The sequence below is a fragment of the Macaca mulatta genome, chromosome 11, assembly GCF_049350105.2.
Source record: "Macaca mulatta isolate MMU2019108-1 chromosome 11, T2T-MMU8v2.0, whole genome shotgun sequence".
Taxonomy (NCBI): domain Eukaryota; kingdom Metazoa; phylum Chordata; class Mammalia; order Primates; family Cercopithecidae; genus Macaca; species Macaca mulatta.
In genome coordinates, this window is record NC_133416.1 from 96,148,816 (window position 1) to 96,174,085 (window position 25,270).

General features: G+C 36.8%; 1 pseudogene; it reads left to right on the plus strand.

Annotated features, from left to right (window-relative positions):
* Positions 1–580: 580 nt before the first annotated feature.
* The window catches only part of LOC713450 (frataxin, mitochondrial pseudogene), a 28,725-nt pseudogene continuing 4,035 nt past the window's right edge, over positions 581–25,270 (plus strand).

A 25,270-nucleotide genomic window follows, 5' to 3' on the forward strand; every position in this document is an offset into this window, starting at 1 on the left:
GAGCACTTTATCACCCATAAAGCTGCTAACACTGAGAATTCTCTGTCAATGATTTCTTTGACGCAACAAGAAGTCCTGTCAAATTTATTTGTTAACTAGCTCTGCAATTCATTCATTCTATCTTACTTCTTTCAGCTACATAATTCTTGTCTACAATCAATTCTACTCAAAACAAAAAAACCTGATTATTATTCCTCGCTTAATATCCTTTATCACTGCTAAAGACTTACATTCCATAATGACCATTAACGACTGCCATCATGGTTCTTGAAGAGTTATTTTTCAGAAAACTTTTTCTTATCAGTATAACAATTTTTTATAACACATTAAATAAATACACTATAAACAATAATATTTAGACATTAAAGTTTCAGGCAAAGACTTGATAGAGAAAGAAAAATTTGATGTGAAAGCAGTATTTGAATGACATCTTGTTTCTCACTTATAGAAATTTGTTTTCATTGTTCAAGTGATACATAGTTTTTCTTATGCAAAAATTGTTTGTATACATTGATTTGAGGTGGAACACATAATAACATTTTTCATTAGAAATAATGGAAGTGGGCAGACCCGGAGCAGCATGTGAACTCTCAGGCGCCATGCAGTTGCCGGCCTCCTGTCGTCCCCCAGCCCGGCCCAGGCCCAGACCCTCACCCGGGCCCCGCGGCCGGCAGAGTTGGCCCCGCTCTGAGGCCTCCAGGGCCTGCCCCCTGACATGGATGCAACCTGCACACCCCACCACGCCAGTTCGAACCTCCATGGCCTCAACCAGATTTGGAATGTCAAAAAGCAGAGTGCCTATTTGATGAATTTGAGGAAATCGGGAACTTTGGGCCACTCAGGCTCTCTAGATGACACCACCTATGAAAGACTAGCAGAGGAAACACTGGACTCTTTAGAAGAGTTTTTTGAAGACCTTGCAGACAAGCCATACACCTTTGAGGACTATGATGTTTCCTTTGGGAGTGGTGTCTTAACAGTTAAACTGGGTGGAGATCTAGGAACCTACATGATCAACAAGCAGACGCCAAACAAGCAAATCTGGTTATCTTCTCCATCCAGATGTTATATGGAGTTGCTGGAGTATGAGAAGAGCTTCTTCATCCCACCAGCTTTCAAAGTGAAGCAGCAGCTCATGCCTGTAATCCCAGCACTTTGGTAGGCCGAGGTGGGTGGTTCACTTGAGGTCAGGAGTTTGAGACCAGCCTGGCCAACATAGTGAAACCTCGTCTCTACTAAAAATACAAAAATTAGCTGGGCATGGTGGTGCACACCTGTAATCCCAGCTACTCAGGAAGCTGAGGCAGGAGAATCACTTGAACCCATAAGGTGGAGGTTGGAATGAGCCAAGATCATGCCACTGCACTCCAGCAAGACTGCCTCAAAAAAAAAAAAAAAAAAAAAGTGAACCTCTGGGTCCCCCAGATCTCTTCAGAGCTATGTAATGTTCTCCTTTGTCCAACTACATAACTCTGTGAGCCTGGGTTTTCTTCATATACTCCAATGAGAACAACATATTGCAACAGATAGAATGAAGAGACAAGTAGAAGAATCCAGCTGTTTTCTATTCAGCCAAACATTACAGTTGTCAACTGAAGAATTCTGAGATTAATAAATTTGCAAAGAAGAGCTTTATTTCTCCTAAAAGATTGCAGCCTGCAGGGTGGTCATTCTGACAGGCTGAGAAATGTAGTCTCTGGCCAGAAGCCAAAAACTGACACTGAGGGTCAGAAGAATAAGACGGGCATTTATGTTGAATAGGATGGCCAAATATATGTATTCAATAAACTATAGGAGGAGTCATGAATAGTCATGAAAGGAGAAACATGCACATGCTCAGTTGAGCTTCATGCCTCTCCATGGGATGCATGTGCAAAAATTGGCAGCATTAGCATGATCAGAGGGTGGAGTTTTCTGTCCTCTGACATCAAAAGGTGAAACAGAGGACACAGAAACCCTCACTGCACATCCTCTGTAAACTGGCCAGAACCATTCCATTGTGGGCAGTCTGTTATCAGGAAGGAATGCTGGTTAGTTGTGCAGAAACTGCAAAAGGAAGGGGCAGTGTTAGACCATTGGTTGATATCAGCGGTGCAGCTCGTCCTTCTAAAGGGCTGATTTCTGTTTAACCTGTAGGAAGGAAATCCTAATGGTGTTTAGCAATGGAGAGGGTATAACAACACATCATGCCAGGAACTTAGTTTTCAAGGTTTCTCTGGGGTCCCCTTGGCCAAGAGGTGGTGCATCCATTTAGTCAGCTGGGTGACTTAGGATTTCATTTTTATTTCTCCGAGTTTTTTTTTTTTTTTTTTTTGAGACGGAGTCTAGCTCTGTTGCCCAGGCTGGAGTGCAATGGCCGGATCTCAGCTCACTGCAAGCCCCGCCTCCCGGGTTCACGCCATTCTCCTGCCTCAGCCTCCCGAGTAGCTGGGAGTACAGGCGCCCGCCACCTCGCCTGGCTAATTTTTTTTGTATTTTAGTAGAGACGGGGTTTCACCGTGTTAGCCAGGATGGTCTCGATCTCCTGAACTCGTGATCCGCCCGTCTCGGCCTCCCAAAGTGCTGGGATTACAGGCTTGAGCCACCGCGCCCGGCCTATTTCTCCGAGTTTTATAAAACTCTAAAATAATTCTTTGACAGCCAGATGGGAGGGGGTCCCTGGAGAAACTCCAACCAGCCTGCCCACTGGGGTGGAGCCTCGGGAGTTTGCAGCAAGGAAGAGCCTGGCGCCTCCTTTTCCTTTGTGAACCTGGGATTCGAGCAGCCTACTCTAGCAGGGGACTCTGGCCTTGCAGAGGATCCCTGTTCCCCCCAACCCTTTATTTCCCCTTTTCACTTAATAAAACCCTGCTTTACTCACCCTTTAAACCATCTGCAAGCCTAAATTTTTGTGGCTGTGGGATGGACAAGAGCCTTATCTTTAGCTGAATTAAGGAAAAGTCCTGCAATGATTCCATTCTTCCCACCAAATATGTTTTGTTTCGAAAATATAGTTATCATAAATATGTCATTAATATTGTTACATCAAATTTAGCCTAAAGCTGCCTCCTTACATAGTTTAAGCTTGACTTAAAGGTTATTCTGTACTTAGTGAATTGTAACCTACCTAGATGTGTAAACAAGACTGTGACCTACTCTTGTGACAATCATTGGATTTTGGCCAATCACAGGAGGTCAACTCTTGACACTGCCTTCAAATAAGGCAAATATGGAGCTGTAACTAATCTGGCTGTTTCTATACCTCACTTCTGTTTTCTATATGCCACTTTTCTTTCTCTGTCCATAAATCTTCTTCCAGCACGTGACTGTGCTGGAGTGTCTGAGCCTACTCTGGCTGAAGAGGCTGCCCAATTCACAAACTGTTCAATTAAACTCTGTTAAATTAAAAAAAAAAAAAAAAAAAGAAAGAAAAAAGAAATAATGGAAGTTTTTGGCCAGGCGCAGTGGCTCACCCCTGTAATACCAGCATTTTGGGAGGCCAAGGTGGGCGGATTACCTGAGGTCAGGAGTTCCAGACCAGCCTGACCAACATGGAGAAACCCTGTTTCTACTAAAAATACAAAATTAGCTGGGCGTGGTGGTGTGTGCCTGTAATCCCAGCCACTCAGGAGGCTGAGGCAGGATAATTGCTTGAACCCAGGAGGTGGAGGTTGTGGTGAGCTGAGATGCTGAGATTGTGCCATTGCTCTCCAGCCTGGGCAACAAGAGCAAAAGTCTGTCTCAAAAAAAAAAAAAAAAAAAAAGAGCCGGGCGCGGTGGCTCAAGCCTGTAATCCCAGCACTTTGGGAGGCCGAGGCGGGCGGATCACGAGGTCAGGAGATCAAGACCATCCTGGCGAACACGGTGAAACCCTGTCTCTACTAAAATATACAATAAACTAGCCGGGCGAGGTGGCGGGCGCCTGCAGTCCCAGCCACGCGGGAGGCTGAGGTAGGAGAATGTCGGGAACCCGGGAGGCGGAGCTTGCAGTGAGCCGAGATCGCGCCACTGCACTCCAGCCTGGGCGATAGAGCGAGACTCCATCTCAAAAGAAAAAATGAAGGAAGGGAGGAAGAGAGGAAGGGAGGGAGGGAGGGAGGGAGGGAAATAATGAAAGGTTTCTCTTAATAAATGACTTTTCACTTAGCAGCAAGATTTATAAGAACAAATGAAAGTCATTGAGAGTAAATTGTATTCTCATTGCTTTCAGGATAAATTCTAAGCTTCTTAACATCACTTGAAAGATATACGGCCTGACTTCCGCTCCATCTGACACCAATCCCCATTTCACATTTTACCTTCCAGTCATGTGGAGCTACAGAAATCTTGCACCAACTCAGGAGCTGTGTTTCTTAAAAACACAGGGGTTGGCAGAACTAAGGTTGGCATGATTGAGTTCTCACATATGATAGAGTGTTCAGGGAAAACATTAAATATATATGAAATCTGTATACCACTGCAAAGAGGTATTTTAGAAAGCATCTACTTCCAGAACAAACTGGATCAACAAGTGACTATTCTTCTGAATCCTCTTCTTGAACTCTTCCTGAAAAATTATGGTGCTATTATGAGCTAGCAAAGCAGAATATTTTAAATATTTTGTTATACCAACTACTTTCATTTAAAGTTTACACATCAGCCCTTATTAGTTTTAAATTGAAGTGGGTTACTCATAAATACTGATTTTATGGATCGGTGTCATTCACCCTGTATTTTGCTGATTAAAAAACTCTTCTTAGCCTCAATGTTGTTGTTTTTTTTTAATTTTACCAATATTAGCCTTAATGTATTTGAATGGGTACAGTAGCTAAAACCTTTCTCAAAGGATCCTCTTAAATGAAATGTTAGTTGGACTGTAATGAGAACATCTCTCTGCCTGCTTTGCAAAAAATGGATGCTAGCATACAAAAGTGGAAAAAGACTACTGTGGAAGTTGTTAGAATACTCCAAGGTAGTAGCTTGCCAGGGATGGTGGCAAGGAGATGGAGAGATATAGAATACAAAGGTTTTAGAATAAGCAACAAAAATGGGGAAGACTAGAAAAGGAAAGGTCAGGGTGAGGGAGGTAAGGAATCAAAAGATTTGTCTTGGGCATACACATATTATTTGCTACTAAACACACAAGTGGAGATTTTTAAGCAGTCAGTTGAAAATTTGGAGCAGAAGATGTAAATTTGGAAGTCATTTCTATATAGCCACAAAACTAGATCCCAAGGGAAAGAGTGCAGATAGCCCAAAATGATTTCATATTCAAAACATCAAAGGAATTAAAATGAATAGAAATGGACTCAATGGTGGATCAAATATCAAAAGAAGATGGCATAAAACAGGACTCTATTCCAGACTTCCTCTTCCCCAACTTACTCATGAAGGATTTGCACACTACTTCAAGTCTTTTTTAGAATGAAGTGGGCATTAAATAAATAACAAATAATTTCTTACAGAACGTGTGCCTTCTTACCATGTCAAACAGGAAGTTAAACATTCTTCTCTCTACTGATCACATAATATCAGTGTGGCTTTCTGGAAGTGCCCTTAAATAGCATGTTAACCTGAGCTTATTACCAAGCTCGAGACCATTTCACCAAAACCAAAAGCGTTTGGCATGTATGTGACATGCAGAGGGGTAATTATAAATAAATCCATTTCACAGGAAACCCATTTACTTGTAGTTCAGTATATTGTGCAGCTAACCCAAGTTTTAGAACTATAGAAATGTTGTTCTCCTCAAAAAAATATTCTAGAAGAACTATATCAAAAGCAGTTAAATAGCAGAAGCTAACTCCTGCCTTTACATCCTCTTTAGAAGCCACACATCTCGTGATACTCTGGGGACAGAGCTCTTGTTCAGGATTTGCAACACAATCTCTTGGGAATTTTATTTTTAAAATATTCACACCCAAGCCTCACTCTTGGGGATTCAAATTTGGGAGGTATGTGAAAAGAGTATTCTGAAGAAATTCTTCATGTAATTTTGTTGCTGATTCCTGGTTAGGAATTTCTGCTCGACGGTAAGGACCTCTGAGGTTTTAAGGGAGTGAGCATTTGAGATCCAGAAAGGATTTGGGGAAGCTTCTTTGCCTTGCTTGCGCCACTTGATTGGCTGTAATCCACCTGTGAATGTCACCATTTAATTTGAATAATAACTCAAGCCAGGTTCTTTAATTTTTATAACAAAATAGATAAATTTGTCAAATATGTGTCTAGCATTTTATCGAAAGCAGATGGATCTCCTCTAGCTCACAATAACAATAACGATAATGATATTTTAGGCAAATATGATGACTATCATATTCATTGCTCTCTCGATTTGTTCAAAATCTGCATTAGTCAATAAATACAAAACAGGGACTGTAATGCATATGTGATATTCTCACCAATCAATCTAAGTTTCTCTTCCTGAACTATCAGAAAGTCAAATTTATAAACTGTTTCACCTTTGATTACTTTTCTTCCTATAGAATGCCTTCAGACAATGTAAATTTTAAACACTAAGCCCTCAAGTTTTATGAAGGTTTATAAAAGAAATAACTTTAGCTAATAAAATCCATTGAGGATACTATCTACATGATAAATTTCACCTCACAGGGAAAATGTAGCTAATATAAATTGATATGCCTCATTTCATTTATAAAGAGAATTATCAGTACCAAGAACTACTCTGCAGTAAGTTTTAAGTGCCACTGTAGTAACCATCTTTAATCAAGGCTTTCTGGTTCAAGCATCTTTCCAAATCACTTCATTTTTTAATCTTTGTTTTAATGATGCCATGGTGCCTATGGCTTTTATTATAAGTTACTTCAAATTCTTTTTGGAAAGTGGATTGATTATTAATAATAAAATCTATCCTGGATTCACTCTCTCATAAAATAAATATGTATTTATTTCTAGTTATTGAGAGAACACCTCCAACAAGTGTAGTGTGAAGGTTTTCTAAGTTAAATAATCCAAAAACCTTCTGCTTTAAAACAACAACAACAAAATAAAACTTAGTACAGCATATCCTGCCATGACAGGGTTTCTTTCAGGAAGTTTACATTGTGGTCAAGGATGACGACTACTCCTTTAGCATCTGGAATAGAACTTTGTGAGCTCCTCTTCCTCTTTTCTACAACATCGTCATTACTGATATTTAAGCACTTCCTATGTGCCAGGGACTGTACCAGGAGCTTTGCCTGCAAGCTTATCTAATCCTCACAACAAAGTTGAACCGGGTCCTAATAATGTACCTATTTTAGATGAGGAATCTGAAACTTGAAAAAGATTAAATATCTTGCCTTTAATACATGGTTTTAAATAAATGCATAAACTTGTGCAGCTAGATATACAATTATTAGACTTACCCCTGGCTGAGAGTAGGAGAAACAATGTATGGAAATGTTTCTTCTCTAGATTCTGGGATAAAGTCTCCTCTGCTCCTCTCAGGAACTTGGACTTTCCTGATCTCACTGGAAATCAGAAAAATGGCTTTGCTTTCGCCCTTTTGCAACAGGCAAACGGTTGAACCTAACACATTATATGGCTACCTTTCTTTCTTTAATCTGAGCTTTGACTTTTCTATTTACCTGTGTTACTTGTGTTTAAAATCTAAATAAAGGCTTAGACAGTGGTAGATCCACTGACCAAAGGATCAGGTAGATACAGTTGACTGTCCCAAGGCCCTTAGGTTCTAAGCGGCAAGGGATCATAGGAAGCATTCACTCAGCTGACAAACTGACCACGCAATGTCCCCCAAATGGGCCTCTCACAGCACTTTTTTCTGTTACCACATACAGAGAGGTAGCCATTGCTTACTTACCATGAGGCATATTTTTTACTATAGCCTTGAGGATGGTATGTGATAGAGCATTTGACTCATATTTTTGACTATGATGTTCCAAGATTAATTAATAAAATAGTTTATTGATCCAATATGTTTTATATGGAATTTACCAGCTTGGAAATCAGGAAACCTGGTATATAATCCTGGTACTTATTCTAGTGATGTCTGATTCCAGACAAGTCATTTAAGTGCTCTGAGCCCCAGCTTCTTAACTGTGCATGAGAGAATTTTGTTAGATTGTTTTGAAGGTCTCTCCCAACTCTGAAAATCAATGAAGTTACCAATCTCTATGATTGACTGTATCAAGTTACTCTTTACTGAGCTAAATGTTTACTTCATGTAATCTTCTCCAATCCGGAAGAAAATAATTCAAAGTCAACAGGCAAAAGTAAGAAAGTGCTTTTTTACAGCAGAAGGATAAATTTAAGCATGATATATTCCCACATGCTTCATCCAGTCATTCATGAGAGTTTTCTTTCATTGTTACTCATTTCCCTAATCGACTTTAAATTTGAGCATCCGATACATGAAGATGAGGTCAAAATAATCATGGATGAATTTCCTTTAAAAAATGTAAAAGTTGCTTCCTATTGTATGAGGAATTCCTATTCCTGAATGAGGTCATTTTTTCCTGTTCCTATAGGAATTCCTACTCCTGAATGAGGTCATTTTTTCTGAGTTACCAGATTCTAACACACTGCATTTATTTATCTAAGATTTGTAATTACAGACTTTTTTCTGAACCTATAAATATTTAACCTAATATTTCCTTACAGATGTTTAAGAAAAACAAATCTTTCCTTTCTCTGATTCCTCAATTCAGTGAATCAGCTCTGGGCTGAGAAATTTCATCAGCACTTGCTTCCAAGGCCAGGGAAATCTTTGTTCCTAAAAAAGAAAAAAAAAATCTGAACCTCAATTTACAATGTTTATTACTTTCCCTTCCCCACCAAAAGAAATTTTCTACTATTATTCCTATTTATCATAGTATTATCCTTTATTTTAATTCAATTTGCACACAACCATGCTTATTCTAAGTTTTATGTTAACTTTTCTGGAGACATCCCTGCCTGCAGTTTTTCCCTTATTCCAAAAATGGCAATAAGCCAAGCCCCATTTTCTTCTAACTTAATTTTTCCAGACATCTTAATGGCTATGTCAATTTCCTGTCATTGTTCTCCTATAGGATTTCCTTAGTCCCCTCCTGATGCCTTTGGCGGGTACACATTTATACTGAAATTGACAAAGGTAGGGAAAAGTCATCAACACTGTTCAGGGGAGAAGAGACTTATTCATTATGACGTAACTAAGTTGAAAAGCACAGCTAATGGACTATTTTGGTAGCATGACTTGAGATACAGAAGCCTTTCAGTCCCTGGAAACGGTTGCCTCTAAATGGCACTCCCAAGGTCAGGAAGGAAACATGACATCACTGGGGAGCAGCTGCCTCTGAGGTAGTGAAAAGGAGCTTCAAGAAGCTCCTGTGATTAAAGGCACATTAATCATGACCATCCAGTTGGCTAAAAGATAAGAAAAATACAAGGATTTAAGGGCAAATTTAGAAAAACTCCAAGCAAAAAAGAGTTTGAGTTTTGTTTTCATATTCAATGAGCCCTTAACCTTGGCAGAATGTTTCTTAATAAGTGTTATTGTTTTTTCATTCTGTAAAGAAAGTAAGTGATACCATTTTCTTCTCACCTGTGAGTTCAAGAGCAGTCCAGTTTCTCCCTACAGAGTCCAGAGTGAAAATTTAGACACTTATTTCACATTTATCTGTGTGGATTTGGACAGGAAAAAGGAGATATTGAACATGAACATTTTGAAACACAACATTTTTAGAAAGTATATCATTACTAAAGAACCTCCACATAGGATTTAAGGAATCCAAAGCACCCAATGTTGAAACATACTTGAAAACTATTACTTTTCCTAATTGTTAAGAGCTTTATTCAATGCCAAAGCAGACAAAGTTTTTCTATCAATCCCATTCCTTATAACAATCTAGCTCTTTATTTTTGTTTAGAAGCTATGCTGAGCAGCAATATGTTGTCAAATTAATGAATATTATCAACAATAATAATATGTAAGTTAAATATTAATATATATGTTTATGAATATGGTTAACTTTAGACTTGTTTAAAATTGCATCTCTTTAGTGGAATATCTTAGTTTACTATTGCTCTGTTGCAAATTAACACAAACTTAGTAGCTTAAAACAACACAAGCTTGTTCTCTTACATCCCAGGGATCAGAAATCTAGAATCCAAGTGTCAGCAGGGCTACATTCCTTCTGGAGACTTCAGGGGAGAAGTTATTTTCTTGCCTTCTTTGATCTCTAAAGACTGTCTTCATTTCTTGGCTCCTGACCCTTTGACTCTGTCCTTACATAACTTGCTACTTTATTTGATCTCCTACCCCTCTCTTATGAAGTCTGTAAGTATATCAGACGCACCGAGATGATTCAGGACAGTCTCTCAATCTCAAAATCTTCAATTTAATCCATCTGCAAAGTCCCTTTTGTCATATAAGGTAAGATTTATAAGTATAGGGAATTAGAATGTGAACGTCTTTGGAGGACCATTTTCAGCCTAGCACAATATACTTTACAATACTCAACAATATACTCTACAATACTCAACAATATACTCAACAGTATACTTTACAAATGTTAGTGGAAGACAACAGTCAGAAGTCATTAAAAGATATTTATAAGTAGAAGTCAAACAAAGGTTCTACATGGTAACAACATTCTAAAAGTGGAAATACTAGGAATTAATCAGATATGTGACAGAAAAACACTGCAGCAGTGAAATGTGAGTCCATCAACTTGAGAAGGACAAAATGGCAAAGGAATGTTAAATATAATTAATCTGATCTGGGATTAAATTGGAAATTATGGAACTTGCAATTGCAAGCTTTGAGTGAATAAACATAGATTTTGTTTGTTAAAGTTTTAAAGAAAAAATGTCCATCAACAGATCAAGGAATGAACAAATTATGATATATCTATACAATGGAATATTATTCAGCCATAAAAAAGACTGAAATACAAGCTAAAATACAAACAAACCTTGAAAATATTATGCTAAGTCAAAGATGCCAGACACAAAGGGTCAAATTCTGTACGATTTCTTTTATACGAAATATCGAGAATAGGAAAATTCATAGAGTCAAAAAACATGTTAGTGGTTGCCAAAGGATTGACAGAATCGAGAGTATGGAGGGATTACTTACCCTTTTCTCATTTAGAAAAAAGTGCAGCAGCAATCGCTACCAGCACAGTACTCTAAGGGCAAATGGGAAAAGGGTAATGGATACAGAAATTATTTTAAAAGTTTTGAAACTAGAGCAATGTTATAGTTATATAACATTGTGAATGCACTAAATGCTACTAAATTGTACACTTTAAGATGTATAACTGTACATTAAATGAATTCCATCTCAATAGAAAAAGAGTTCTAAAGAAATCTCAACATGACAATGTTCTTAACAGTACTGTGTATATAATCAGTTCAACAGTAGGTTCTAGAAAGATCAGGAGAAGTATAGAAATTAATCTCAAGAAGTGGTTTTTGAGATTAAAACTCTGGATCAGGTAATGAGTGACCTCTGCTGTAATTTCAACTAACCACAAATTAGCCATGCGACTCTAGGAAAAATCACAACGTGTCTCTACCCATTTACCCATACATAAAATAAATTGAATAAATCAGATATTTTTCTAACATTAAACTTCAAAATTCTATTATTCTTTTGCACCTTCTGTTCACACTCAGCTAGTTTCTTTGGAATACAAAAAGAAAAGAAGAAAATTTCTGTCTCTGAAATTTACATTTCAGTGTAGAAACAAAATATGTTGTTTTCGATTTATTTGAGTATATAACTTACGAACAAATTTGTTTAAGATCATCAATAAATAAAGAGAGAGACAGACAGACACATAAAAGCCAAACTCCACATACACACACAGAGAGAGAGAAAAAGAGAGGGAGAGAAAGAAAGGAAATATGTATACCTACCAATGGTTATATCTAGATGGTGAGATTATAACATTTTTGTTGCTATCTTTACCTTCTAATTGTTTTAAAATACAAATCTTGTTCAATTTGTCTCCATATTTCAATGTTTGAAGTATGTCTAGACCTGTAGTTATTAGGAATTCACAATAATCTGAATACACACTAATCTTTTCAGGAACAAAATAAATAATTTAACTTAAAGAAATAGTTCAACAAAAGCAGAAGGTTGTATACATGAAGATATTCATTGCAACATTGTATTTATAGCATTTCCACATTGAAAGTTACCTCCGGATCTCAAAAGAGAAGAGTATTTTAATACAAAACCTAATATCTGTAAAGATTATGAAGTTTTAAACATGGAAGAAGGAGTTTGTTTATTCCCATTGTTCAGCTTTCCTCATTCCCTCAAGTCCCTTTGCTCTATCCCAAGCCTTGGTATATTAGATTGGCATGAAAGGGGGCATCCTACTCTGTGTTGTCTACAAAGGGGGCAACATATTAAGCACGACATTTTAACCATGGCTATGCCATATGATTCAGAACACCATGTCTACTTCTGCCCTGCTACATGAGATCAAATACCACCTTCGCTAGAAAACAGGATGTCATTAGTATTCAAAAATGTTTTGAACATTTTTACTTCAATCAAGGAACCACTGAAAAGATAAAGTTTTGGAGCTGCATGGACCCATTCACCCCACTTTATAGATAAGGATAAGAAATATAGAAAGGAAAAAAATCACTTTGCCTAAGGTTACTCATTTGGTGTGAAAATTGGGGGCTTGGCCGAGCTCCAGATCCAGGCCATAACTCTTTTTCCCATGCCACCAGAACTTAGTTCTTTATTAGATGGCATAAAAATCAAAACAAAACAAAACAGGGCAATCACTTGAAAAAAGATCAATGCCAACAGTTGCATGGTTTAAGTAACTGTTAAGAATGTTATTGTTATGTTTGTTAAATGGCCAAATATGGTTCAGCATGAAGACACAATTAAGTTTATGAATTGGGAAATAAAATAAGCTTCTTGATTTAATTTCAAAGTTTTCTGCTGCACTCTAAATTTTCAGAGGTTAGAGTTATTGCATTCTAAACTCTGTTAAGATGTGTGCCAAGTCAACTTCCATGTGTCTCAATGGTGTGTGACCATCACTGCTTGATATTTATATTTATATATATAAATTGATATTTACATATATATGTATATGTATATATACACATATATACGTGATATTATATTTATATATATAATTGATATTTACATATATATGTAAATTGATTTATATATGTAAATATCAATTTATATATATAAATATATAAATTGCCACGACGCCCAGCCAGAAAGTGAAAGCTTTTAAGCCCTCAAAGGATGGAGGCTGGTGAGGGAGGTGAGCACCTCTCTCAAGGATAAGTTATGGAAAGATGATTCTCCAGCTACAGAGAGGAGGCTGGATTAAAGGGAGACATGAGATATGCCACAAAGCTGACAAGTACTAAGTACCACCAAATATTAGTTCTCAGGTTGCTCCTGGGTGTCCCAAAACACGTCCCTGGTGTAGCAAGAATATTTTCAGGCCATGTAGAACTCCAAGGAGTGCCATCGCCTTTCTACTCCTGATAGGATCACTGTATCATAGAAGCAAAGTATGGCTACCAGTACAAAGAGGCTTATGGAGTCTGACAAGTTCACAGCCTGTAACTATTTCTCTACGTAAAAAACATAAAGGGTGATACAAAATACAAGGGGACATCCTCGGGGGGTAAACTTTATGAAAATTAGATTATTAGTATTAAAAAACAATTATTTTATTAGTATTAAAAAAAATTATTAAAAAACAATTTTTTCCAGTTCAGAAAAAAATAAAATGACTAGACCTAAATACTTTTTTTGGTAAAATAAAAATAATCTAATTGAATTTCATCAGAAAGATACATTCTTACAAATGCATTGTAAGTACTCCAAAAATATCCTTTTCAGGTAGGGATTATTATTATTTCCACATTACATATAGTGAAACTGAGTTTTAATAAGCTGAAATGGGTTGTCCAAAATGTTTCATGTTAATAAAATTAACAACAAAGATGGCCTAGAGTTAGATCATTCCATTCACCACAACCAATGCTTACTCTGTGCCAGACACTGTAAAAGGCACTGAAGATGCAAGATATATAAGATGTGGACCATTGCCCTTATTCGCTTTGGATTTCCTCCCATGTTTGCAGGATTTTCTCTTTGCTTTGCTCAAGCTGAGAACGGCAGTTCTAGACCCTAGAATATAACAAAGGACCACTACATTTCCACATAGATAGGTGGTCCCTGGTTGCTTCACTCTTCACTTGACTATGAGTCCCCAACGTGCTACGGGACTTGGGATGGGGCAGACTCACTCACATGTTAATCCCCTCCAATCCACAGCTTCTGGGAAAAAAAAATTCTAAAGTCTATTTCTGGAGATTTTTATTACACTGTCTGAATTGTGAGGCTTTGTATGAGGTAAAAGGTGGCAATTAAAATTTGTTAGGTGCATCTTACGTTGCTTGTCACTGATCTAAACTCTATACTCTGAAAACAGAGTATAAACCTTATTATTTATCTTAGAGTCTACTCTCCAAAAAAAGAAAAGAAAACATTTCCATTCAGGGTTACTTTCAATGTGCACTGATTCACATGCAAATTGGATATATGATCATGGGAACGATTTTATATATCCCTGAAGTAAAAAGCATATTATGATCCCAACACTGTTCCTAGAAAAGACAATGATGTAGTGATAAAAAAAAGTCTTTTTAAAATTCACTCATACAAATTAAAAGTGATGAGACATAGCTATCAATTTTAAAGAAGGTTAATTTTTAGGCAAAGTGAGTTAAAAAAAAAAGACATATCAATCAAAGATTGCCAAGGTTTATCACCAGCCACAACATGAAATTGATTTCATAAAAATTAACCCACTCAGCAACAATTTAAGTAGCATTTTGGATTCAGTGACTTGTCACGGTATATGTCAGTAGCTTTTTTCCTGAGAATCTGGTATAATAGGATAACAAAATAAAAATTCAGTTTCATCTAATGATCACTTAGGCTTCAGAGTCTGGGAAATATGTACTACAAAATCTCTCTGGGGTTTAAAGCATAGCCTGTCTTAGGCTATAAAGTACTAAAGTTAGCAAACCACATTTTCCCATCTTCCTTTGTAGTGAGAACCAAAAATGACACAAAATCCATTCTGTGATAATAATATCTTTCAGTTTTTCCATTATTTCCTAAAGATCCAAATATCTGTCATTCTCCTACTGCTAGAAACTCTTCACCAAAGTAAAATTGAGAAAAGTATCTGTGTCCCAGTTTCCACTTTACAGTATGGCACCTGTCAATCAGACCCACCCATTACCACAAATAAGTTGTTAGAGGTTTGCAAAATGAATTGAGTCCTTCAGATAAGAACCAGTAAAAAATGTATGTAAAATTTCAACACACGAGTGTTTTGAGGGTCAGATCCTAAACCTCTTGTGATTTACATGGAAGAGTATGCAACCTACACAATGCTAGTCACAATGAATCAAAGTAGCAGTGTTTGCCGGTGGTGTTATCTTCATCCTCAGAGCTGGCATTTGCTTTCATGCCAAATCTACTAGGGTATTTTAATACAGCTATCAACATCTTAAAAATTACTGTAAATTCCAGGCTTTATTACAACCTATATAAGCAATGAGGGAAAATACTTAAAGTTTTAGTTTGGTTAGCTGTCTAAAGACCAATATGCTAAACCCAAACCCTTCTCATAATTAAGGAATCAAGTTAAACAAAAGGAAGGTAAGTATCACATTACTCTAAATTTTCCACATGTTACCATTATAGTTACTTTTTTTTAAAAGACATAGAATATATGGGAGGTCAGTCTGGGAGAAATTCAGGATTGGAAATCATCATATTTGTGAATGTGTATGCTACCCCCAAAATTGGAAAAGGAATGATATTCAGAAGTGTTATACATTTGCTAAATATAGTAAAGCTAAAGCTTGAAGGAAATTTTTACTATACCTTGGGAAAATGGGATAGGATGGAAATAAGAAAAAAATTGATATCCTCAGGTTACTTGGAGAGATTAGAAAAAAGAATATACTACATTTTAAAAATTCTACAAAAATGGAAAATAAAATGTTCAGCAGGTAAGCCTTCAGCATTTCAATATGTCATAGACTGGTGGGTTAGATTTAAATATAAAAGATAATATTTTAAGTAAGGAATAAAACCCAAAATATGAAGAGCTACATAAAGATTTCAAGGTGAGTATACTAGTAGCAGTGGAGGTGGCAGATAGGGGAAGAATGGCAGCATTAAATAAGTAAGGAAACTAAAGTCAATAATTAGAGTTAAGACAAGGTGTTAAAATACTGAGATCAAGTTAAGGAATGAATAATCATTTGTTCAATAATTGTTATGTGCCAGGTGCTTATAGAAATTATCTTGTTTAAGAAAATATATATACTAAACTCTGCTTGCAAGCCTGAAGGTGTTTCAAAATGTACGTTTTATTTTGTTTTGTATTTTTGGAGATGGAGTCTTGCTCTCTCGCCCAGGCTGGAGTGCAATGGTGCAATCTCGGCTCACTGCAACCTCCGCCTCCTGGGTTCAAGCAATTCTCCTGCCTCAGTCTCCTGAGCAGCTGGGATTATAGGTGCCCACCACTACACCTAGCTAATTTTTTTGTATTTTTAGTAGAGACGGGGGTTTCACCATATTGGCCAGGCTGGTCTCGAACTCCTGACCTCAGGTGATCCACCCGCTTTGGCCTCCCAGAGTGCTAGGATTACAGGCATGAGCTAATGTGCCCAGCCCAAAATGTAGGTTTTATTATTCAAATATGAAGAGGCCAACAGATCATGAGAGGATTACTATTGAAAAGACAGTTTGTTTCAGTTCCCAAGAGGAGGGGGCATACCACACCACATAGAGGGCCACAGGACGAAGCATCAGGATCAGTCAGGAGGTAAAGGGAGTGGAAAGAAAACACGGCAAGAGGGTTTATTATGGTTCCATAGGCAGAAATGGGCAGAGCAGGGTAAACTGGCTTAGGATTGGTTAGTTTGAATGATTGTATTGGGTTCTGGGGTATAAAGGCTATCTCTAGCTGTCTGGTACATAGTAATAAGGTGATCAGAGTAGGAAAATAGTGGCTTCGTGTAAAATCCTGACAAAGGAAGAGTTTGGGATATGAGCTCTTGCTTAGTCGTTTTCAATATCTAAGAGGTGTCTTGGATAAATGTTTGCTATCTCTAGGAATTAGCTAGCCCCAGGAAGGACAATCCCTCCAGAATCAGCAAGGTCCAGATGTGAAAATATCCCACCAAAACCAACTAGAAACCCAGACAAAATATATAAAATAATTTGTTCTAAGCATCAGACAACAGGCATTACAGGACTATGATTGATGAGAAAAGCAAAGCAAAAAGTTGAATCCTTTGATCACACTAACTTACTGCTTAGAGGCAATTTCTAGTCTACAGGGCAGAGAGAAAAACACAAAAAGAGAGCCTGGCATTCTTACTAAGTGAGCAGGCATATATCAGAATTTGGGAGACCATATCAGCTAGAATTTGTGGAGCAGAACACCAGAGTAAAGGTAGTTAAAGGGAATGGGAGAGGGAGAATGGTCGGTCAAGACATTCAGAGGACTCTTATAAAATCTTCAGCTGATGTACGCATGCATAGAGTGAGATTCCATGTCTGGGAGTGGTGAGGGGGGAAACGAAAAGAAAGAAAGAAAACACCAGAAAACACTTGGCTTGACAGTTTCTGGACTTTACTCAGGACTGGAAGGCATTTGCATACACACCCGCAGTAGAATCATCTCATAATACACAGGCCACAGGCTAGAATCCTCAGAAGGGATTGGCCTCAGAAATAAGGCTAAGTTGGTTTGAGACTAAACACTATGCTTGGTCCTTAATGCCAAGGCTCAAAAGGAGCAAACTGATCTCAAATAACCATATGCTAGAATAAATTCTAACACGAATTTAGGGAATATGACAAAATTCTAGCACTTTGCAATGTAAAATTCACAACGTCTGGCAACTAATCAAAAATTACCTGGCATAAAAAGAAGCAGAAAAATGGTATTCATAACCAGTAAAAAGCAAATCAGTCAAAAGAAACATTACCATAATAATAACAATGATACAACTAGCAGATAGGGCAATTCAAACAGTCACTTAAAAATTTTTTGACACATTATGCTTGTATATATCTAGGGGGTATGTGTGAAATTTTGTTACATAAATAGAATGTGTAATGATCAAGTCAGGGTAATTAGGGTATTCATCACATGAGTATTTATCACTTCTATGTGTTGGGAACATTTTAAGTCCTCTCTTCTACCTATTTTAAAACTACAGTACAGCCGGGCGTGGTGGCTCACACTTGTAATCCCAGCACTTTGGGAGGCCGAGGTGGGTGGATCACCTGAGGTCGGGAGTTCAAGGCCAGCCTGACCAACATGGAGAAACCCCATCTCTACTAAAAATACAAAATTAGCCAGGCATGGTGGCTCATGTCTGTAATCCCAGCTACTCGGGAGGCTGAGGCAGGAGAATCATTTGAACCCAGGAGGCGGAGGTTGCAGTGAGCCGAGATAGTGCCATTGCACTCCAGCCTGGGCAACAAGAGCGAAACTCCGTCTCAAAAAACAAAACAAAACAAAACAAAACTACAGTACATTGTTGTCAACTACAGTCACCCTACTCTTCTATCAATTACTAGAAATGATTCCTTCTATCTAACTATATGTTTGTATCCATTAACCAATCTCTCTATCCCCTCTAGCACCTATATACCCTTCCCAGCCTCTGGTAACTTTCATTACACCCTCTACCTCTATGCAATCACCTTTTTGGCTCCCAGCTATGAGTGAGAGCATGCTATATTTGTCTTTCTGTGCCTGGCTTATTTCACTTAACATAATGACCCCCGGCTCCATCCATGCTGCTGCGTATGATAATGTTTCATTATTTTTATGGCCAAAGAGTATTCCACTGTGTATATATTCTACATTTTCTTCATCCATTCATCCATTTGTAGAACTAAGGTTGATTCCATACCTTTCCTGTTTTAAGTAATGAAGCAATAAACATGGAAGCACATGTAACCTTTTGATATATTAATTTATTTTCCTTTGCATAAATACTCAGTAGTGGGATTGCTGGGTTGTATGGTAGTTATATTTTTAGTTTGTTAAGAAATCTCCATACTGTTTGGGCAATCTGGAGAACGTTCTATTTGCTGATAAGAAAAATGTATACTTTGTAGTTATTTAATAAAATATTCTGTAGATGTCTGTTAGGTCCATCTGGGATAAAGTTCAGTTTAAATCCACTGTTTCTTTTTGTTTATTTTCTGTCTAGATATTCTGCCTAATGCTGAGAGTGGGGTGTTGAAGTCTCCCAATATGACAGTATTGAAGTCTAGTTCTCTCTTTAGAACAATTAATATTTGCTTTATGAATTTTGCTGCTTCCATGCTGGGTGCATATATATTTAGAAAATTTTTATCTTCTTACTGGACTGATCACTTACCATTATGTAGTGAACTTCTTTGTCTCTTTTTAAAATTGGTGTTTTTGACTTATAAAGTCTGTTTTATCTGATATAAGTATAGCTAATCCTGCCTGCTTTTGGTTTCTGTTGCATGAAATATATTTTTCTGTTTCTTTATTTCAGTCAATATGTGTCTTTACAGGTAAAATGCATTTCTTGTAGGTAGCATACAGTTGGATCATTTTTAATAATCCATTCAGCCAGTCTATCTTTTAAGTGGAGAATTGGTTTACATTCTAAGTTACTTTTCATATGTGAGGTTTAGTTTCTGTCATTTTGTTAATTGTTTTCTGATTGTTTAGTGTATTCTTTGTTTATCTTCTTTCTGTCTCTCTCTTAACGTTTGCCATTGTAGGTTGATGATTTTTTTGTATTGGTAGCATTCTAGTTTTTTCTCTTCCTCTTTTATATGTTTGCTTAGTCAGGAAATTTTATACTTTCACATATTTTCACATTGGTAATTGTCATTCTTTCGATTCCAGATTGAGGGCTCACTTGAGCATGTCTTGTAGGGCTGGTCTAGTGGTGATGAATATTCTCAGCTTTGTTTGTCTGAGGAAGAATATTTCTCTTTCATTGATAAAGGACAAATGAAGATAGATCATGCTGAATATTGTTTCTTAGTTGGCAATATTTTTTTTCTTTCACTTGAATATATCTTCCCATTCTTTCCTGGCTTATAAGATTTCTACAGATAAATCTACTGTTAGTCTGATGTTCCCATTCCTTTATAGGCCACTAGATGGTTTTCTCTTGCTGTTTTTAGATTTCTCTGTTTGTCTTTGAATTTAGACAGTTTGACTAGAATGTGCCATGGGAAAAGACCTTTTTACATTGTATTTGTTTGGGGATATTTGTATGTCTAAATTTCTTGCTAGAATTAAGAGGTTTGCTAACCCATTTCTTCTCTCCTAATCTTCCAGGATACCAATAACTCAATTATTTGGTCACTTTAGGGTGTCCCATATATTATGAAGGCTTTGATTGTTCTTTTTTCTTTATTTTTGTCTGACAGGGTTATTTCAGAAGAAATGTCTTCAATTTTTTATGTTCTTTTTTCTACCTGATCTAGTCTATTACTTAAACTTCTGAATGGGTATTTTGTGTTTCATTCAATGAATTTTTCAGTTCTAGAATTTCTGGTTTTTTTTAATAATATCTATTTCTTTGATAAAGCGCCCGTTTATACACTAAATTGTTTTTCTGATTTCTTTGTATTGTTTTTAGAACTCTTTTCTCACTCAGCTTTTATACGATTAAAATTTTGAATTCTTTTTCCAGGATTTTGTGAATTACTTTCTGATTGGGATCTATTGCTGAAGAACTATTGTGTTCCTTTGAAGTGTCATATTTTCTTGCTTTTTCATGCTTCCTGTGTCCTTAAGTTCATGTCTTCACATCTGGTATAATAGTTGCTTCTTCCAATTTTTTTGGAATTTGTTTTCATAGAGGAGGCTCTTTTTTCCTGAAGATATATCTATGGTTTTGGTTGTGTAGGGCACTTTGATTCTGGGTACATGCATCAGTGTAGTCTCTGGATGATTTCTTCAGGTGTAAGCAGCATCTGTTATTTCTTCAGTGGCATAGAGTGTGGTTATTAGTGAAGGCTGAGGCGTACTTTTGCAGGGGAATGGGAAGTCAGATGGGCAGTCTTTGGGTCCTACTGGTGGCAGTGGAGGGCAGAGCATGTCTGTCCTTGGGTTCCAGGGCAGCAAATGCTGACACTAGTGTTAGCAGGTCCAAAAAGGCCGATTCGAGAGACTCCAGGTGGTTTACTTGGATGCTGGTCGTGGCAGCAGTGGGCTGTGTGGGTAGGAAGGTTCTTCAGCCCATAGGCAGTCAGCATGGAATAGGCAATGTCAGTGGTAGTGGTGGCACAACCCTCTGGATCTTCAAATGTGCACACTGGTGTTGGATGTGGCTGCAATGGGCTGGGTAGGCCAGTCTCCAGCCCCGCAGGTGATATGTGCCAGTAGGTGTTAACTGTGGGGGAGCAGTATGATGTGGCGGCCCAACTTCTGGTTCCTTAGAAGAGTGCTCAGATGCTGATGGTGGTGAACTGGTTTGGGCAATTCCCTGGAACTGGACTGTGTGCCCTGGCCTCGGGGAGCAAAGCCAGGCCAAACAGGCTGGTCCTCAGCCTCCCTAATGTTGTGCACGTGCACCGTAGATGGTAGGTAGGGGTAGGGCAATCCCCAGCCCCCCAGCAGAATGCCCAAGTGAAGGATGGTAACTAACATACTACAGCTCTGCCACTCGGGAAGGCTGGGCTGCCTTCAGTACTAACAGGCTCGGTTGATGGGTGATGAACATACATGTGTCTCAGACTTTAACCCCAGCAGAACTTAACTTCCTACTGGCTGTGGCCCACACCTCACTCATGCCTCGGCCCTGATGGTGTTAGCTCATGCCTCACTTGTGCCTCAGCCCTGGATGTGGCAGCCTATGTCTCACTTGCTCCTCAGCCTGGTGGCAGCATCCTGTGCATCACTTGTGCCTCCATCTTAACATTGTTGGGCCCCAGGAGAATGCGCAATTTGGAATAGAAACTACCCAAAATGAAGTACAGAGGAACAAAAGGTAAAATCTAATTTCCAGAACTTTGGTGTAATATAAAGCAGTATAACATACAGGAGTATTTGGAGTTCCAGAAAGAAAGAACAGGAGTGAACTGAAAAGTAATTTTTCAAAGAGGTAAAGGCCAAAAAATGTCCAAATATGATGAAAATTATCTCAACAATCTCAACAAAACCCAAAAAGAATAAATATTTTAAAATAATGGCAAGGCACATCAGTAGGATATTTTTGAAAATGAATAATAAAAGAAAAAGTTTTAAAACAGTTGGTGGTGGAAGAGGAAAGAAATAAAATTTTACACAAAGCATTAAGAATTAAATCAGACATCTCACAAGAACTTATGCAAGCTAGAAAGTGGTGACAACCTAGAATAACTTATCCCCCTCCCTCCAAAAAAATTTCAAAACTGTAATCAAAATAAATACTGTACTAGAAGAAATGTTAAAGGAAATTTCTTAAACAGAAAAAAAGATACAAATAGAAGTTTGGATATACACAAAAATAAAGAAAAACACAAATGATAAGTACATGAGAAACAAAAATGCTATCTGACATATAATCCTAATTGAGATTTTAGAACACTCCACCCAACAATTGCAATAATACATTGCTTTTAAGTGCACATGAAGCATTCACCAAAATAGACATATTCCAGACTAAAAAATAATTCTCAATATATTTAAGAAGATGAAAATCATTCAAAGTATATTCTATGACACAATGATACAATACTAAGGGTCAATAGCAGAAAGATCTTTTAAAAATGCTTAAATATATGGATATTAAAGACAATACTTCTTGACAACCCTTGGGTCAAAGAAACAAACAGAAGGGAAGTTAGAAAATATTTTAACTGAATGAAAATGAAAACAAAACACATTAAATCTTCTGTGGTGCAAAAAAAAAAAAAAAAAAAAAAGCAGAACTTAGTGTAAAATTTATAGCATTACAGTTTATATGTAGGAAAGAAATCAAATACTTTCAACTTTTACCCTTAAAAACTGGAATAAAAAGAACAAGTTAAACCTAAAGAAAATGCAAGGGAAGAGACAGTAAAGATAAAAGTGGAAGTCAATGAAATATACAATCAAAGCTAATAGAAAAAAGACAATGGAATCTAAACCCGGTTTTCTGACAAATTCAATACAATTGATAAGTTCTAGATGCAATAATCGAGAAGAAAAAGAAAAACTTATGGATTACCAATATCAAAAACAAAAGCAAGGACATCACTAAGTCCTACAAATATTAAAAACGTAATAAAGAGATATCATGAACAACTTTATACTAACGTATTCTGCATCTTAAAAAGAAACATAAAAGTTTCTTGAAAGACATAAACCCTCTGAGCTTACTCCAGAATAAAATAGATAACCTGAAGAATTTTATATATATATATTAAAGAAAATAATTCATGTTACTAAACTTTTTGACAAAAAACTTCACACTCAGGTGGTTTTACTGGTGAATTCTACCAAATATTCAAGGATGAAAAAGATCAATACTACGCAAACTCTTACAGAGAATAGAAGAGATTACTTCTCAATTCACTTTATGAGGCCAGCATTATCCTGACACCAAAACCAGGCAAAGACATCACAAAGAACACTACACTAATATCCTTCGTGAAAAAAAAAAATTCTTCAAAACTTTTAGCAAATCAAATTTAGCCATAAATAAAAAGAGCAAAGCAAGCTGGGTGCAGTGGTACAAGCCTGTTGTCCCAGGTACTTGGGAGGCTGAGGCTAGAGGATTGCTTGCGTCTGGGATTTTCAGGCTGCTGAATGCCATTATCATGCCTATAAATAGCCACTGCACTCCAGTCTAGGCAACATAGAGAGACCCTATTTCTAAAAAGTATAAACAAAAGAACAATATGTGATCAAGTGGTATTGGTCATAGGAATGATAGCTTGGTTTAATATTTTAAAAATCAGTCAGTATAATTAACCATATTAGTAGGCCAAAAATAAAAAGCTATATAATAATGTTTATAAATACAGGAATAGAATTTGATAACATGCAACATCGAATCACAATTAAAATGCTCAAAAAACTAGAATGGAAGAAAACTTTTTCAACCTGATAGAAGAAATTTTCAAAAATAACCCTGTAACTCGCATCATACCAAATAATGAAAAACTGAACGCTTTCCCCTTACTATTGGAAACAAAATAAGGATAGCTGTTCTGTTCCCTGCTGTTCAACATTGTACTGGAAGTCTCAGCCAGTGTAATGAGGCAATTAAAAATGAAAGGAATGCTGATTGAAAATGGGGGGAATGAAAGTGACTTTATTCACAGATGGCAGGATCTTGTATGTAGAAAATAGTAGGAATCTACAAGAAAGCAACTAGAACTAATAAGTGAGTTCAGCGAGGTTACATAATACAAATCATTATAAATCACAATTATATTTTTAGTTATTTCCAATGAAAAATTAGAAATTATAAGTAACAAAAATTCTACTTATGTGCAAGACATATACATTGAAAACTATAAAACATTGCGCCCCAAAAATGAAAGAATACCTAAGTAAATGGAGAGCCAAAACATGTTCAAATACCAAAAGTTGCAGTAATTTAGGATGTTAATTATCTTCCATTGATCTATACAATCAATATAATTTGAATCAAAATCCCAGCTTTAAAAATATTTAACAACTTAATTCTAAAAGTTATGTGGAAATGCAAAAGACTTAAAACAGCTGAAATAAACTAGAAAAAGAACAAAATGTCAAGACTTAATACGACTTGATTTCAAGGTTTCCTTGTTACTACAGTAATAAGACTATGCAACAGTGACAAAAGAAGAGATACAGATTAAGGCAACAAAATATACAGTCCAGAAATATCACAAATGTGGAATCAATTGACTTTTGGCACATCTGCTGAGGTAATTCACTAAAGGAAATAATAAGCTTTTTTTTCAACCAATGGTATTGGAACATTTTGAAATCTATATGCAAAAATAAATTAACTTCAAATATTACCTCACACTATTTATAAAACAATAATTCAAAATGGAATGTAAGACCTAAATGTAAGAACAAAGACTATAAAACTGCTACTAGCAAACATAAGAAAAACTCTTTGTGACTTTTGGTTAGGCAAAGATTTCTTAGATAAAGATACAAAAACCCCAAATTTTAAAAGTTGATAAATTTTCCCAAATTAAATATTTTCTCTTCAATGGACATCATTTTAGAAAATGAAAAGATAAGTAAAGATTGGGAGAAAATATTTGCCAAATATAGCTGACAAAAGATTTTCATCCAGA